Here is a 16,551-nt window from a genome sequence, read left to right on the forward strand (position 1 = left end):
CATAACGTATTTGACGTGTACCAGCGTTTTACACAAATTTTCCAAAAATCGGCATAAGCTGGCTAAAACGTCAAGGTGTGACTGTGCCTTTAGGTTAAAAGTTGAAACCGACTGTACCTGTATGTCTGTACCTTTATCCTTGCCATACCAAGGTGAGGTGTTACCCGAACATTAATGATTGACGTCATACATTCCAGGTGTACCCAACTTCATAAAAGTATCACTTGAATTTTTTTTCATTTAAAAGGTTATGGTTGGTTTCCTGCTGAGCTTGTTAAATCACGTGGTGAGGAGCCTCCACTCCTGCGTGACAAACACATGGCTTGTTTAAAGTAACGTATGAAGTTCCACACAACGTACACAAAAAGGAGAACCACAAAGGCTGACCTTTTAAACACAATTCTTCAAATATGGAATTCAAGTGAAAAATTAACAAAATTCAATTAAAAAAAAATTACAATCCAAAGAGAACACAAAATGTTGGTCAACGCTTTTCACTGCTTGAACCAACGTGGAGGAACTCTGAACACGAGGTTGATAGAGGTTTTTTTTATATTAAATTTTTTAACATGTATCGATGATGAAGTGACGGGTAGATAATGAAAGCAGATCACACAAAAAAGTTAAACAAAGCGATGTCGTCTGAAAATGAAATTGCAAAACATTTTTCAGCTGGCGAAGCACTGCCCGAGTGACCGCACGCCATTGTGGGCCCACACACAGCTCAATCGATGTGAGATGAGATATATATATATATATATATATATATATATATATATATATATATATATATATATATATATATATATATATATGTAGAATGTGCATTGATGTCGAAGTGACGGGTCGTATAATGGAAGACAAAAGAGGGGAAAAGTCATGGAAAATAAAATTTCACATTTTAAGTGAGCTAGCCACCGCATGTTTCACCACAGCACGTGTGGCCAGCAACGCACGCGAGTGGCCCCTGAAGTTTGTTCAAGTTGATCAACAAACAGAATTCAGTGACAGTGCGAATATTGTAGAGCACTCACCAAATGGCTTAAGCACTCCAACGAAACGGTTGATAAAAAACAGCTCGTTTGGCACACAATTAGCAATCACCGAACCATCATATTACACATACACCTCCCAGAGACACCCGTAATGTCAAATATGTACGAATTGGATAAATGAACAATTTTTTTAGGAGTCAGAACTGCTTTTCAGTTTGATTCTGGAGCTTAAAGTTTGTAATGCAGCTTGGTTTAAGAGATTCTCGGTGATTGCATGTGCGAAAATGAAATAAAGCCACAAACACTGCCGTCTCCTGGTGTTTATAAGCATTGCAATGTACCCAGCAATTTGTAGCTTTGATGAACACATTTGATTATATGGGTGGGGGGGAGGGGGAAACAAAAAAACTATCGTTGAATTGTTGTGGCCTGTTCCAAGTCGAGGCGAGGTTGAGCAGGCCAAAAAACATGGTGGCTGTTAGCGAGGTAACCTCGGATATGCCATAAAGACCCCCATCGAGAGCGAGGTGGCCGAGAATCGCCTGATGAAGGATATAATTAAATAATGCCGTTAATTATCTTCAAAAGGGATGTTTTAATTAACCCAAACACCCAATTTTCATTCATGCACTTCCTTGGTGTTTAATTAGTTTGCATGTAAAGTTTCAGGCTGCGAGGTTTCATAATTTTGGAGTTATGGAGGACAGGGACACACACACACACACACACACACACACACACACACACACACACACACACACACACACACACACACACACACACACAGTGACTGGTGCACTCACGTCGTTGCCTCGAGGAAGTGTGAAATCCCGGCACACTCATGCTGGAAACCTGCAACAATATTTTCAATGTTTTTTTGTTTCTTCTGCAACCGCTTGACTGATCGATACAAAACTTTAACCTCAGGAAGGACTCACCATGGAGAATATTTTGTTGATAACTGATATCATAGGTAGCATGGTATGTTAGCCATATTGGATGAAACAGAAAAAAATTGGACTTCTCCCAAACCACTCAATGAAAAAAATTGAAACATGGCATATGTCATAAACTTGCTGTACCGTATATAGGGTGATGATGATGATGATGATTTCATCAGTGAAGTGGCATTCCAGCCATAATTGGTTGAGTCTAAATCCTTATCCAAAAAATCTGAAACTTCATGTGTCTGATCAACAATCCGATGCGAGTGAAGAATTAAATTTATGATGTCATCGGTCACGTGGTGTGGTGGCCATATTGGATTGAAAATAAAAATGTTAAAAAAAAATCTTCTCCATAACCGCTTAACAGATCGATGCGAAACTTCATACATATGACCGATTAGCCAGAGGGAAGATCGTTTGAAATTTATTTCATATTCATCTTCATTGACACAATTTAGCCTTAATGTGTACAAAAGTGGTCGTAAAGTATCCTAATTATAATCCATCAAGAAAGGCATGGATTGCGGCAATATACTTGTAATAATTGGATGCATGGAAGATACGGATAGATGGGCCATAATAGTAGTGGGCTGTCGTAGTCGCGTGTTCAGTTGATGGTATTTTTGTTCAGAAGAAGCATGCGAAGTGAGACTGCGCTCCACTGAGTGCCCTTGTAGTTATTTAACCTTATTTTCTGGAGCTTTATCAGCTCACCTGGAATGTAGATCCAGGGAGCTTTTGGGAGAGCGCGTCGTCCATCCGTCTGTTCACAAATAGTTGCAACTTCTTCTGAAACGACACATACGATTTTGATGAAATTTACCACAACCTTCATCATCATTGTGTCAGGTCAGGTTCGATCTGTGACCTGCTACAGGTACCATGTAAACCTGTACTAACCTGTTCCATGGTCGGGTTGTCGGCGACTAAACCGTCTCCCCCACCAGGTTTCTGGTGAGGAGGGTGTTTGGATATGGACACCCAGCAGGATTAAAAACAAAACCTGTCAAAGGGCGGAGGAGCTCCTTGTGAGCCAACGGCCATTCATATCCAGTGCCCAACTGTGTCTGTGGACGTCCTCCTGCAGTTGGGTTACTTCTTATTAGGAGGTTGGTGGCAGGATTTGCACTCCGGCCACCGTAAAACCCTTCATTCCGCAAAACACAAAAACGCAAAAAAATCTGAAAACCCACTCCGTGGGAGTACCTCCTGTGCAGCTTCCCTTCGCAGGGCAGCTCACCGGATGACGGGATTGGGGCAAAGCCTTCGGCACCCCCAATCTTTGATGATAGGAGGGAAACCACGGGGTAACATCCCTGGGTCAGATTGCGGGAGAGTGTGTCGGAGTGGTGCTGAGGTGTCATCCACAAGACGGCGGTCTCCTTGGGTTAACCTGAGGCGGTCCCTTCGGGTGGGTGCCTGGAATGTCCAATCCTAAGAGAGGATGATCACCTGTCTCTGTTATCATCTGAGCTCAAGCGTTTGGACATCGGGATTGCAGCTCTCTCTGAGGTTCGGAAACCGGATTGCGGCGAGATAATGGTGGGTGGTTACACCTACTATTGGTCTGGTCGCTCTGATGGTTACCATACCCAAGGAGTTTGCTGTAGCTGTGTCCAATAAGCTGACCCTAATGATAATTGAGGTAACACCGGTCAACGAGCGTATTATGAGATTAAGGATCCGTTACTCCTTAGGTGTCATTGCCCTGGTCTCTGTTTATGCTCCGACTGAGGCGAGTGATCTCACCGTGAAGGATGCATTCTACGCCACGCTCGAGCCTGTGGTTGATCAGTGCCCCAGACGAGATACACTTCTTGTCTTGGGGGATTTCAATGCATCGACTGGAACTGATAGGGATGGTTGTGAGATGTGTGTTGGTCGCCATGGGTCAGGAACTATGAACCAGAATAGCACTAAGTTCCTTGACTTTGCAAGAAGTCATGGACTTAGGGTGGCTGGTTCATGGTTTCAGCGCCCACAAGCTCATCGCTGGACTTGTTATTCCAACGCTGGCGGTGCGGCAAAGGAGATTGACCATGTCCTCATTGACGGTCGTTGGAGGATGATCCAGAACTGCAGGGTCTACCGGAGTGCTCAGTTCCTCAATACTGACCACAGGCTTGTTGCAGCAACTCTAAAGCTGCACCTTAAATCCTGGAGAATGGTACCATCCCAGCCTCGGCTGGATGTTGACAAGCTCAGGGATGAGAGAGTATCTGAGGAGTTTGCGAACAGGCTGAGTGGACACTTGGGGGGTCTGGGTGCTTTGGGGGGTCCTGAAGAGTTGTGGAGTGCCTTCAAGACCACCGTCCTTGATGTTGCCGGTGGATGTCTTGGAACTCACCGCAGGGCAAAGAAGAATTTTGTCTCTCAAGGGGCACTGGATACCATTGACCAGAGTCGCAGGGCCAAGCTGAATGGCAGAGCTGAGCTGTTCAGGGAGCTGATGCGTAAAACTGTACGTGCACTGAGGGTAGACAAGGAGGCCTATGTGCGAGGAATCTGTGAGGGGATAGAGCATCACCTGTGGACAGGTGATTCTCGTCCCCCTTACAGGGGAATTCGCGCATTATGTTCATCCAAGCCCATCCCTCGGAGCACTGCAGTTCGAGCAGAGAGTGGTTGGCTCTTGACAGAGGAGTCTGAAGTGAAGGCCCGCTGGGCCAGTTACTTTGAGCGGTTGTACCAGGCTGATCCCCCAGCTGTCGAATTGGACGTCAAGGGTGTTACAATCCCTGTTGCTGACCCTCGAATCAACTGTGGTCCACCTTCGCTTGTGGAAACACGGGCTGCGGTGAACCAGTTCAAACGGGGCAAAGCTCCATGGATCTGTGGCATCCATGCTGAACTTCTCAAGGCTGGTGGAAATGCTGCACTCGTGTCGTTGCATGCAGTTTTGTGCTCTGCCTGGAACACAGGCATCATCCCAACTGACTGGAAGAGGGGCCTTGTTGTCCTTCTCTGGAAAGGGAAGGGTGATCGCCAAGACTGGAACAACTACCGAGGGGTGACGCTGCTCTCAGTGCCGGGCAAGGTCTTTGCTCGGATAACACTGAACAACAAATTTCAAAAAATTTTTTTTACTGGAGATGTGTAAAGTGATTAAGACTAATTTGGGTACGCTGATTTCAAAAATCATAACCGTTTTGCTGTATCACGTCAGGATTTTCAGGAACAGAAATATTCCCATTGCCTAGAAGTCAGGATTTCAATGAAATTTACATATGTCTTTAACATGTCTATTTCGTACAATTGTTGTTAACTTGTGTTATATTTCTTTCTTTCAGATAAAGATGAGTAGGCGTTCCTGTACCAATCATCCTGACAACTTCTGTTATGTCTGTGGTCGGTATACCAAAAAAGATCAACAGCGAAGTATATCTACAGCAGTGAAAATGAAGGCCGCCTACTTTCACTACTTCGGGTGTAAGGTGGGGGACCAAGAACAGAGCTGGGCACCACACATCTGCTGCACAAGCTGTCACACAACCTTGACTCAGTGGTTGGTGGGCAAGCGCGCGAGCATGCCATTTGCGGTGCCCATGATATGGCGTGAGCCGCAGAATCATCATGATGATTGTTATTTCTGCTGCACAAGCATCGCCGGCTTCAACAAGAAGAATAAAGGTCACATCAAGTACGCTGACTGCGTCTCTGCTCGTAAACCTGTGCCTCATGATGACGAGAACCCCGTTCCAACACCTCCAGCTGATCAGAACATAGCTGTAAGCAGTGGTGAAGAGGATGGTGATGATGAACCTTTGAACCCGACACTCAAGAATCACACCTTCTGAACCAGGGAGACTTAAATGATCTTGTAAGAGATCTCTCGCTGTCAAAGGCGAAGGCAGAGCTGCTTGGATCAAGGCTGCAGCAGTGGAATCTACTTGAACCTAACACCAAGATATCCTTGTTCAGAGCATGTCACAGAGACATGGCTGAGTTCTTTGAGATGGAAGACACGATGACATTCTGCAGTGACATCAACGGTCTGTTGAAAGAACTTGGGTGTGATCACGATCCTGCAGACTGGCGCCTCTTCATCGACTCGGGGAGGAACAGCTTGAAGGCTGTTTTGCTCCACAATGGCAACGAGAAACCATCAGTCCCACTGGCTCACGCGTTCGGCATGACAGAGACCTATGAGACTATGCGGCAGCTGCTTGATTCCATCAAGTACAATGACTTCAACTGGCACATCTGCGGAGACTTGAAAGTGGTGGCGCTGTTGTTAGGGCTGCAGTCAGGCTACACGAAATACATGTGCTTCCTTTGTCTCTGGGATAGCAGAGACGACAAGAATCACTGGACGAAGAAAGATTGGGAAGAGCGAAAAGAGCATGTACCTGGTCGACACAACGTGAAGCATGTCGCCCTTGTCGACCCAGCCAAGGTTTTCCTTCCACCACTCCACATAAAGCTCGGCTTGATGAAAAGTTTTGTACGGGCAATGGATCTGAATGGGCGTGGGTTTTTATACCTCAAGGAAAAGTTTGGCAACACCTTGTCGGAGGCCAAGATCAAGGCTGGTGTCTTTGTTGGACCGCAAATCCGACAGATTATGAAGGACGAAACTTTTCCGACAACTCTAAACCCCAAAGAGCTGGCAGCGTGGAGGAGCTTCAAAGCTGTGACGGACAACTTCTTGGGGAACGAGCGCGCGGACAACTATGAAGAAATAGTGCAGCAGCTGCTGGAGTCCTTCAGGAAACTTGGCTCCAGGATGTCCCTGAAAATCCATTTCCTACACCAGCACCTGAACTTCTTCCCTGACCACTTGGGAGCAGTCTCGGACGAGCACGGCGAGCGATTCCACCAAGAGATTTCACTCATGGAGACGCGTTACCAAGGGCGGCACAACCCGAACATGATGGGCGATTTCTGCTGGTTCCTGCATCGTGAAACTGACACAGAGCAGCACAAACGCAAAGCCAAATGCCTAAAGCATTTTTAATTACATTCTAGCGGAGTTTTTCTGTAATTTCTATAATTTTGAAGCATTCATGATGAAATAAATGAATAAATGAATTTTTGTAAATTTCATTGAAATCCTGACTTCTAGGCAATGGGAATATTTCTGTTACTGAAAATCCTGACGTGATACAGCAAAACGGTTATGATTTTTGAAATCAGCGTACCCAAATTAGTCTAAATCACTTTACACATCTCCAGTAAAAAATTTTTGTTGTTCAGTGTAATTCTTGAGAGAGTTCGCCACCATCTGCTTGAGCACCAGCGTCCAGAGCAGTCAGGCTTTACACCAAAGAGGTCAACGATTGACCGTATCCTTGCTCTTCGTGTCCTCACCGAACGCAGACGAGAGTTTCGGCAGGGGCTGCTTGCAGCCTATGTTGATCTCTGTAAAGCGTTCGATTCAGTGAATCGGGATGTCCTCTGGAGGATTCTTGGTCTTCGTGGGGTGCCACCAAAACTGATCGATCTGATGTCTGAACTCTATTCCGGTACTGAGAGTGCTGTGAAGTGTGGTGGTACCATCTCTGACTTATTTCCAGTTGTTACTGGAGTTCGTCAGTGGTGTGTACTGGCCCCCACACTTTTCAGCACTTGTATGGACTGGATTTTAGGGAGGATGTCGGAGAGATCAAGCTGCGGTGCATCGTTTGGGAAGGTCAAGATCTCGGACCTTGATTTCGCAGATGATGCAGTCATCTTTGCGGAGACTTTAGATTTCCTTTTGGGGGCTCTCGAGGTGCTGAATGAGGAGTCGGAGCCGCTGGGATTACGGGTTTCTTGGGTCAAAACTAAGATCCAGGCTTTCAGTGACATCTTGGATGCTGCTGTCCTGTCTGCCTGTTTGTGGTGAGGATGTTGAGGTCGTGGAGAGATTCACTTACCTTGGCAGTGATATTCATGTCTCTGCTGGCTGTGATTCAGAGGTCAATAGACGTCTGGGTCGGGCCTGGGGAGTCATGGATTCACTGGATCATGGGGTGTGGTGCTGCCGGTACCTGTGCGGGAGGACGAAAGTCCGAGTCTTCAGGTCCTTGGTACTTCCAGTCTTGCTCTATGGATGCGAGACTTGGACTCTGACCAAGGATCTGAGACGGAGACTTAATTCCTTTGGTACCAGGTCTCTTCGGAGAAACCTTGGCTATCGCTGGTCGGATTTTGTGTCCAACGAGTGGTTGCTGAGAGAGACTCGGATGAGATTTGTTACCTGCATAGTCCGTGAGCGTCAGTTGCGGCTGTATGGACATGTGGCTCGTTTTCCTGACGCTGATCCTGCTCAACAGATTCTCTCAGCGAGCGAGTCTCATGAGTGGAGGAGGCCAATGGGCCGACCACGTGCCTCATGGTTGCAGCAAGTTGATCAGCATCTCAAGGAGATGGGGATGGGCCAGGCATCTGCCTCGGGGATGGCCAGACGGAGGCCCCTGGAGTACCGGCGGAAAGTAGACGCAGCAACGCGCTGTTCTGGCACATGCTCCCATACCTGACCTGACCTGACCTTCATCATCCTGTATGTACCAAAGTTTGTTCACTGCATACATTTTTTTTTAATCCATCTGCTACTCGGTGAGCACTTTGGGGTATTGCTCCTATTTTATTTTATTTTACCGATGCAGGTAGTACCTTTTCAGCTTCTCGCCTCAGTAGAGATCCCTGTCTCTCTGTGAGATGATCCCCTTTCTCAATGGAGCAGACTATTCTTCACAGCACATGCACATTACAGTCCTCAGTGTGGCTGCACAGACACAGGACTCTGTCTATAAGGGGCTACACACACAGGACTCTGTCTATAAGGGGCTACACACACACACAGGACTCTGTCCCTTGATTCAAGACTTTGCTTTATTTTCTTTCTGTGTGTTTTCGTTTGTTTTGAATGTGAATTAGTGAGTCTGTGAATTATACCACTTTTAATTCCAGCGGCTCATTACACTGATGATATGCCTGTCTGTCTCCATCCAGAAATGTAGGTTGATACCTGTGCGTTGTTTGCCCATTAAGCAATAACCTGTGGTTGCAGATTGCCAACTATGATGCACTTTACAAAGATGGTGGCATGGATGGAAAGTTGTACACGTGAGGAATAACGAGCAGTAATCCATTTTCTGTGGGTGAAAGGCGTAAGTGGAACTGAAATGTCAGCACGGATGAGTGTACAGTACGGGACATAACGCCTGGATTTCAGAAATTGTACAAACGCACAGAAAAGCTTGGAGGAGGCAGACAAAGTGTGCGTGAAGAGCAGCATCCTGGGAGATCACAGGGGTATGATCTTATCCACAGTGATCAATACATGACCTTGGATGATATTGTCAGTGAAATGTCATCAGGTAAGGTCCCATGCACCTGATTGTCCATGACCACCTCCTTTTGGAAGATGTGATGCAGATGGGTGTCAAAAATGCACGTCTGACTACCAGCTCACCTGGAAGAAATCTTCACTGAGTTTGGGGCACCTGACCTGATCTGACTCGGTGTGGTACGAGCATATCAAGAAGGCTGCTGAGTTCAACCCTTTGAGTAGTTCTACTCTCGAGGTATCAGGAAGCTGAGGTTCAGATGGGACAAATGCATCACTCCTTGGGGATTGTATTGAGAATTGACCAGCGGAAGGTATCCAGGTGTGCTGAAAGAGCTGTGAAGAGCAAAGTGGGGTGATTCATTTCCTCCTCCTCATGTCTATGGAAGATTCTCATGTTTTTCTGTAAAATCATTACATTTCAGGTTAGAAGGAAAGAACCTTTGAATACATTTGGCATGTTGATCCACTGCATCGGGTTGAAGGAAATCGTTTGGCAAACCAAGAAAACTTGCTGACGTCACGTCGGTGTCACGCGTTTTGCCCGAGGACACACCAAGCGTGCTTCCATGCCTGATGTCACAATTGGCCTGGGCCGATGAAGGCCTCATTTTGCCATCAGCTGAGCCGGGGCATGTGGAGACGTCTGTGTACCTCGTAGTCAGCGTTTCGAGTGAACAACGCCGTTGTGATGAGATGCATTAGCAGAAAACTGGATACAAGTTGAATTGTAATCACTGTGACCTGATTGTGGATGACGTCATGTGCCACCTGACACTTGGGGCAGTGCCATTTGTGAATTGACAAACGAGACGTCCGGTAGGGTTGAGCAAATTGTTCACAGATATAGAAAAGGAAAGTTTGTGACTATGTTGAGAGTTTCTGGTTAAGTTGTTCTTCAGCAAGCTTGAGGGTGTGATATATGAGGTGTTCAAAAGTTTAGGGCACCAGGTGCACTCATCCAAGAAAACAAAAACTTTAAAAAAATTTCAGTACATCTGCTTATACGGTGATTGAAGGAATTGTTTTAATAATCACAATCTTAAGTTCCAGGAAGCAATACAATTAGCAGTGCCATTGGTGTTAAAAAAATAAAATAAATAACTTACCTGTGGGGTGAGGACCGCAGGTAACCCCAGTGCAAAGGTCATGCTTGTCCATTGCTTTGCCATGTCTGTAACTCAGGTGAAAGTACAGCTGATCTTCAAAGGCAACCCAAATACATGAAATGTTCAGAAGAGGGAGTATAGGTTAAGTGATCACGATGTCACCGAGTTTGGGGTCATGGCTCACACGGGCCTGCATATCATTGGTCCATTTTCCCCACAAACTGACTGGGAAAGCGAGACACAAGAAACTTCAGCACAGGAGGAGGCCATTTGGACCATCATTTCACTGACATGCATTGCACCAACTCCACCATCATACCCATTCACACACAAGTAAATATCCCCATCTCCAATGGCTCCAGGTACCTATCCAAATCACATTTAAACTTATCCACCCCCTCCACTGTCACTACCTTTACAGGGAGACCATTCCCTGCATTAAACACTCTCCGACTGAGACCCCTACCTCTTAAAACTGTCCTAAATCTCATCTTTACACTCAAGTTTGTAAATTTGGAACGTTTGTAAATGTCTATCCACCCTCAACTGCTATGGACAACTGATCAAAGCCATTATTCTAAGCAGCCTTGGGATTGGAAGTCCCACCATGTTGAATGCAAGGTGACGTGGCCTCACCAGCTCGGCCACTCCCCAGGCGGTCCGCATTGCCAGCTCCGCCACCACCTGGAATGTGAATGGCTGTTATACTTTAAAATTGTTCCCACAATACAAAGTGACTTGGCACCAACTGTACCCAGATAGAAGGCTGCTGGAGGCACACGGGTCACACAGCCCTGGATTCTCATTGAAAGCATTTCATTGGTGTTGAGGTGGTTCACCCAGACACGATGCGGCCATTACAGAACCTTTTCAACATACTCATTTTGTATTCATTTCACCTCAAACCACCCCTGGGAGTGACTCAGTATCCCACGCGATGACTTCATTCTTGGGGGAAGAGAAACAGCACAGGGACAGCTTGTGATAAACATGGGGCATGCTCCTGTAAAGGACACATTGAACATCGTTCCAGTAAACGAGGAAGAAAATTGAACAGGGATGCGAAATTTGAGCTGGCCCAAACACCTGTGTCCCACACACCTGCGCTCCCAGCAGCACGCTGGGGAGATTGTGATGGAAATGTTTGGAAACGAGAGGCGACACGGTCCCAACCACTTGGAATTTTTCATCGTTTGAATGGTGCGGCTGCGACACCACTCAGGTCATCACACCACCCTTTAACGAACACCACTCAGGTCGTCACACCACCCTTTAAAACAAGCTCAAATGAGCTAAGATCCTCGTCCTCTTAATGATGACGTCATAAAAACGAATATGACATCATTGTGATTTATCAGGTTTGCGATAAATTATCTGTGCTAATACCCAGCTTGATTCCCACAAACAAAATTCAAACAGCTTGCCGAGTTTCGGAGATAATGGTATAGGCGATTTCCATTCGCGGCGATATTATGACGTCAACTTTTTTTCTAGGAAGAATTTCCAAAATCGGAGATGGTTACTGCCTGCGCGTGGGCTTTCTGCATATACATGGCAAGTTTCACGAAGATCCGATGAAAACTCTGGGTTGTGAAACAAAAAAATTCAAAAAATAGGAATGACGTCATAAAAATTGATATGACGTCATAGTGATGTATCATGTGTGCGGTAATTCATCTCTGCTAAGGCCCTGTTCGATTCCCGCAAACAATTCAAAAAGCTTGCCTATACTAGTTTCGGAGATAATTTTTTCGGCGATTTCCATTAGCGGAGATATTGTGACGTCATAACTTTTTTTTCTAGGAGGAATTTTCAAAATCGGAGATGGTTACTGTCTGCGCAGAATGTTTGTACATATATACGCCAAGTTTCAGGAAGTTTGATGAAAACTGGAGGCTGTGAAACAAAAAAGTCCACAAGAAGATGAAGAACAACAACGTGAGTAAGACTTATAGAGATCCTCCACGAGGATCTAAAAACAAAAACAACTTACGAACACAAACTTTGAAAAAGGTCTTTAGACAAAGGTGATCCTTTGCTAGCACGTCCCTGATAATTAATTGAAAATCAAACTCCATTGAAGCACCACGGTCAAAGGCACGTCTATCGAACCTTTGGCTCATGATGAGAATTTCCATTCACATCCCAAACCCCATGTTATCTACTGCAGTACTGTGTTTGTCACCTTTGTAAACTTCCTTCACCTCTGAGCGATGTGTTTCACAGGTACGGCGATCAATGTGTGCAGCAGTCCATTGGAAGAATGCCGGAGGAGACGTTTACCATCACTGGTCCTTGGTGAACATGAAAGATCCCTCGGTGTCTTTCACGAAGAGGTGTTATTCCAAGTTCCTTCCGAAACTGTGGGTAGCAAGGTGACTGGACTTCTTGGAGGTTCCTTGACACCGAGTGACATTACTTGCTGTCTCAGTGCTGTTAAATTCACATTTCGTATGAGCAGTCATCTAATTCATGCATACCGTCGGACCCTGCTATTCGCGGGGAATACGTTCATGGAAAATGCCGCGAATAGCGGGGCATTGTTTCAATGGAAAAATGGGGGATAGGTTCCTCGGGGTTCATGGTTCATGAGGGAAAAATCAAAATAAAAACCAGGAATACGCAAAGCAGATCACATTTTATAAACCATGAATACGTGGGGTCTGCCAGGGTGTATGTGTATGTATACGAGGGCCGGTCAATAAGGAACCTTAAAATATTTTTTACAAATTGTTTATTGAATGTAGGTGTGTACCAACTGATCTTTTTCTACATAATCTCCATTGCGTTCAATGTATTTTTCCCCAGCGCTTTACTAAGGCCTGGATTCCTCTCGGGGGGGGGGGGGGGGAAATTTTGCCTGCTTGTGTTGGGATACGTACACCGCCTCGTGGACCTCTTCATCGGATTGGAAAGTGATTCCATCAAGCGCCTCTTTAAGTGGCCCAAGGATGTGGTAATCCGAACGGGTGAGGTCTGGCGAGTGGCATGGATGAGGAAGACACTCAAGATGTAAGTCCTCGATTGTTACAGCTGTAGCATGGGCAGTATGCGGCCGAACATTGTCATGCTGCAGCAAAACACCGGTAGTGAGGAGTCCACGACGTTTCGATCTGATTGCTGGTTTCAGATGATTTTTAAGGAGGTCGCAGTATGATGCACTGGTGACTGCGGTCCCTCTCGGCATGCAAAGCTCGACAAGTGAGCCTCGGCTATCCCAGAAGAGCGTCAGCAGCACTTTTCCAGCGGATGGCTGTGTGCGGAATTTTTTGGGGTTCGGTAAAGTTGAATGACACCACTCTTTGCTTGCCCTCTTCGTTTTTGGCTCAAAGTAGTGGACCCAGCTTTCATCCTCAGTCACTACGTGCTGTAAGAAAGCGTCGCCTTCTGTTTCGTAACGTCGCAGAAGTTCACACGCGTCCACTCGCCGTTCTTTCAGTTCGGGTGTGAGTTGTCTGAGCACCCGCCTTGCGGAACCCCAGCACGTTGTGAATGATATGGTGTGCTGAACCATGGCGAATGTTAAATTCGGAGATCACTTCATCCATGCGACAGTTTTCAGTTTGCGAGTTTTCCCTTAGCATGCGCTCAACTCCTGCAACCATTTCTGGTGTGTTGGCTGTGTGAGGCCGGCCCGAGTGAGCAGCATCTGCCACACCGGACACTCCACTTTTAAACTTCCGCTCCCAGTCGTACACCTGCTGCAGCGATAAACATGCGTCACCATATTGTATCTTCATTCTGTGATGGATTTCACTGGGATTCACACCCTCACTTCCCAAGAAATGGAAGACAGAATGTTGCTCCTCCCTTGTGCATGGTTCTAAGGGAGCCACCATCTTGGAACTGCTCCACTGACGTCATACACTCAATGTTGCCAGATCGAAAACAGGAAAAACATGACTCTTACCCATACATACCGTATTACATACGTTGTCTACAACCACACACACATTACATTCTCAAATTTATATCACCATTTTAAGGTTACTTATTGACTTGCCCTCGTGTGTGTGTGTGTACACACACACACACACACACACACACACACACATATATATATATATATATGTTGTTTTCAGAGTGATGTTACCATACTCTGTTACAGAGTATCAGTTGGTCTTCATTTTGTATTTATATGTTGACCACTTTTGACGTTAACACGTGGTACATGCTTGGGAACCTCTGGAATGCATTTCTCTCTGCGCTGTTGCTGATGCTTCGCCAACGAGTAAAAAAACTGATCCGTCAGCTGCAGCTGAGGGTGTGTGGCATAGGGATTCTCATGTGTGTACACGATATGTGAACGTCTTTACAGCTGTGGAGGAACTCTGGGAAGGGTTTGAAACAGCAAAGGGCTTGCCTTGCATCGCCTTTCTTGGTTGCTTTATGCAGCTTCTTCAGCTCGAAGAGCATTGGAGGAGTCGATTTATTTATTACCACCATTTATATTACATACCTTGGCCAAGAAACTTCTTTGGTAGCGTCGGAAAAACTGGAAAGAGGATGGAATTTCAAACCAATAAAATATATATAAACTGAAAATACGCGCGCACGCACGCACGCACGCACGCACGCACATTGTCTATAAAATCAAATGATCGGTTTGACACGAGTCTGTGAAGCAACAATGAGTCAAAACTTTGTATTTTTGGAATATGTATTTACAAGCGAAAGCGCAGTCACCATTTTAAGGGAACCGAATGAGTATGATGACAGTCAAAAGGACACCGGTTAATGGGTTCAGCACTTATTTCCACCGAAGTGATAATGAGCCACTGAGCGTGTAATGTACTCGTAGCACTGTACACCGTTTGTATGTGCCGTTTGTTTAATGTATGCGCTTTTCAATGAGGTGTGTGAGTAAGAATCAGAACGTGTCTGCGTTTGCCCAGTTTGTGTGACGCACGTAAGATGCTTTATAAAGAGACGGAACGCTCATCCTGGAAGCGCATCTCGTTTCAGATGTGCGAGGCAACAGACAAGGTGCGTCCCTCTCTCGACCGTCTCTGCCAGCGGCGTGGACAAGGAAGGACTCTTGGAAGCGAACTGCAACGATTCCAGTGCTATTTGGTTCAAGTATCTTAAATCCAAAATTTTCAGTTGCTCGCAAAATGTATCTGGTCTATTGTTTTGTTTTTGATAAAGATTGAAACAAATTATAACTCTGAAATCGACTTTCTGCTAATAATCGAATTGTAGAACCTTTGTTTGCCAAATTGTTTACTTCACATGTTTGGCGTTGCTCATGTCCTTATTTATATTCAGAGAAGCTTTATAATGTATGCAAACATGATGTCATGGTTCATGAATGTAAAATGTGCCCCCAAATGCAAGTTAAAAGTTTGTGGGCAAGTTCAGCGTTTCACCTGTGATCTGTTTAAGGTAGAGCATGGACACACGTCTCCAACATTTGTGGCCGAACTCTATTTGCAGACGCACCAAGAAGAGAGGAACCGCCGAGGAGTTGGTCGGCGAGTTGAAGGAGCGTGGAAGCGAGATGCTGGCCGCCTGGTGCAGTGGCTCCAAACATTTCAACGGTTCCACAACGAAACTGAAATGTTTAGGACCACTCGACCCGGCCGATGCCACAGTCTTCAAACCAGTATGTTTGAAACGGCAGCGTTCATCAAAATACGATTTTCTTGTCTACGAGCAAATACAACCCATCGCATCACTGATGGGGTTTGTAAAGGGGGGGTGGGGGGGGTTGTACAGGATTGAATGAAATGGGGTACGTTGAAACAGCATGCGGAGACTTTGGCGGTTGGGTAGCTATAATTTCTTGGAGCGTGGCTGTGCTGCTGATGCTGTGCCCCTCAAGCAGTACATTTGTACTGATTTCGCTGACCTCGGAGGGATGACAGGCTGAGTTGACCCCATCTGGTGTTAATTCGGCAGCCAATGAGGCTCAAACTCAGGACCCTAGGATTCGAGGCCAGCCACCCTAACCACTAAGCCGCAGATGACCATGGGGTGGAGAGGGGAGGGGGTTTGGGAGGAGGTAAGTATGATAAAATATACCCAAACAGCAACATTTTCTTTTTAACCACCAGGTTCTATATAAAACTTAGCCTGGTGTTGGTGTAGTGGTTGGGGTCGTGGCTTGGGATCCAAAAGGTCCTGAGTTCAAGCCCCGTTGGCCACTTGAATTAATACACACCAGGAGGTTGACTCAGCCTGTCATCCTTCCGAGGTCGGCAAAGTGAGTACCAGTGTACTGGGCC

At 45.9% G+C, this 16,551-nt stretch overlaps 1 long non-coding RNA gene across 4 annotated transcripts in view; it reads right to left on the reverse strand.

Annotated features, from left to right (window-relative positions):
• The window catches only part of LOC147019447 (uncharacterized), a 45,663-nt gene extending 33,102 nt beyond the window's left edge, over nucleotides 1–12,561 (reverse strand). The window contains exons 1-4 of one of the 4 annotated variants that reach the window (XR_015061411.1): nucleotides 10,325–12,561; nucleotides 2,657–2,728; nucleotides 1,799–1,847; nucleotides 828–1,537 (exon numbers count right to left, since the gene is read on the reverse strand). This is a non-coding gene — a long non-coding RNA (uncharacterized LOC147019447). Of the gene's footprint in view, nucleotides 1–827; nucleotides 1,538–1,798; nucleotides 1,848–2,656; nucleotides 2,732–10,324 lie in introns of those variants that run through there. The other 3 variants (XR_015061410.1, XR_015061413.1, XR_015061412.1) reach the window with 3 other exon arrangements.
• Nucleotides 12,562–16,551: the final 3,990 nt, after the last annotated feature.

This window comes from Eptatretus burgeri, chromosome 9 (genome assembly GCF_056783735.1).
Source record: "Eptatretus burgeri isolate ZD-2024b chromosome 9, Ebu_testis_v1, whole genome shotgun sequence".
In the NCBI taxonomy this organism is placed as follows: Eukaryota; Metazoa; Chordata; class Myxini; order Myxiniformes; family Myxinidae; genus Eptatretus; species Eptatretus burgeri.